We start from the raw sequence: 2,451 nt of genomic DNA on the forward strand, positions 1-2,451 counted from the left end.
GATTTTGACTAAGTAAAGCTGATGGCCTATGTTGTGAGGAAACTTTTGATATAAATTATGAGGACGAGGGCCTGAGATATGTACGCCACGACGTGGCTTGTGATATGAAGCCGAGAGCCTAGTGATGATGCCACGAGATGGCTTGATATTGCGCTTGGGCCGTAAGGAGCCCCTCCAGGAGTCTGCACACCCCCAGTGAGCGTAGGTACCCATTGTGATGTGAGATATAGCCCGAGGGGCTGGTATTATTGAATTATGCCCGAGGGGTAATCCTTTATGTGCTTATCTATCTTATTTGTCTGTCATTTACCTGTTTAATTGTGGAATAGGAATTTCTTGAAGTTTAAACTGAACTTATACGATTCTACATATCTTTACCGAACCACTATTCTTACATGTTTTACTGCTTCATTATAGTTTATAATGTGCCTTACGTAATTTCCCGCTTTCAGTATTTATTTATGATTATTACTCACTGAGTTGGAGCACTCACTTTACTCCCTGCACCCCGTGTGCAGATTCAGGCATTGCGGATCCTGCCCATGCGAGTTGAGAGCTCCCGGCAGATTTCGAAGTCCACGATGTAGCTGTTTGGCGTCCGTAGTCCCGTGTTTCTCTCCCCCTTTATCATTCTATCTCTTATCAAACATTTTGTAATAGCTTATAGACTTTTCAGACTTGTATTAGGATTGGTAGATGCTCATGAATAGCGACACCCTGGTATCGGGCTGTGTTGGGTTGATTTTTCGCATATTTGTACTGTTGACTGCTTAAACCTCGGGTTATTTTATCATGCTTTAGACTTGCATCTTATTATTTAATTGCTTAAAATTGAAATGGGAAGTGCCGGGTGGCCTTGTCTTCACGAGAGGCGCCATCACGACCGTGTCCTGGTTTAGGGTCGTGACACGTTCTTGCTATATATCATATCAAGTTAAATCAACATGTTTCAGATTTAACACAAATATATCCGATATATAAAGAATAATTTTTCATATTTTTCATATCCGATATATAAAGATTAAACTGCTTGAAACCCCATCTAAACGACCTCAAAATGCCGAAAAACAACATGATTCACTTCATAGCAGTGAGTTTTTCTCACTAGATCATATTCGATGAACCTACCAAGTTTTAGGTCAATCGGAGTCCGTCAAATTCATGACGACCAGCCTGTAACCAAACTCGAAGAATAACCGTTTCAAGTAGTTTCATGAATTAAAATAAATATGATATTCATTTCCATTCTCCTTATAATTATACTATGAGCTCAAGGCGTATATTATGTTCTTCCCATTTCTAGGATACATAATATCTCTTTTTGCAATAAATTATCCTTTTATTAAATACACAAGAACATAAGATATTATATTTTCTCCCGTTCGGCGAAAAACTTAATATCTCTTCTTATGGGTGGAGTTGGTATCACTAGTACGCAAAGATAAAACTCTTCTTCTAGTTAAAAACCTCCACTACTAATATAGATTTATCAAGGATAATTTTCACATGGTACATTAAGCAGATTTTAATGACTCAAATAAATAGACCATTTTGTGGATCCTACTTATTAATCATAATGCTCAATCCATGAACATACAATTTTACATGTACACATTTATTAAGAATTTTTTATGAGTTCAAATAAAGAAACCACTTTAGTGGTAACTATTTATTACTCACAAAATTCTCAATTTATGAGTGAAGATACATGTAGCTTATAAAATTATTTTATGGCAAATTATGGATCACAGCTTAAAAGTCATGCCAGTAATATAAAACTCATACAAAATACCGTCATATTTCACTTAATTACAACCTCCAACCAGAGAACAAAATTTTTCATCGAAAATCCAACACTAGTAATCACGTAAGGCATGAAAACATAAACTAAAATTTGAGAATTTTTTTATGCATAAATATTCCAAACGCTCCAATCATTAGTCATCCAGGATATCAAACAGAGGATTTTACTTTCTTACAAAATAATTATGTCATCATACGATATCAATTATACCTTGTAAGACCTAGCCAATAAAATCATACACCTTTATTATTGAATTTAATTTAACATGTCTATATACTAATAGCCAACGTGTAAACCTATTATATCATCAGTATTTAATCATGAAGACCATGGGGAGTCACCCCACCACCATTGAATTAAAAACGAATAAAAATTATTAAAAATAATTTTTAGAAAATTGAAAAACGTCCCAAACACAGTCCAAACAACCTCAAAACGCCGAAAAATATCATGATTCACTGATAAAGCAGTGAGTTTTTCTCACCACGTTATTTCCAATGGACCCACCAAACTTCAGCTTAATCGGAGTCCGTCAAGTTCGCTGACCTCAAAAAATACCGGTAATTCGGTCAAAATTGGGTTTTTGTTTTTCTAGGGTTTACCCAAAAAATTCAGATAATCTCTATCAAATATCAATAAAAAGAAGG

The sequence above is a fragment of the Nicotiana tabacum genome, chromosome 16 (genome assembly GCF_000715075.1).
Source record: "Nicotiana tabacum cultivar K326 chromosome 16, ASM71507v2, whole genome shotgun sequence".
Lineage (NCBI taxonomy): Eukaryota > Viridiplantae > Streptophyta > Magnoliopsida > Solanales > Solanaceae > Nicotiana > Nicotiana tabacum.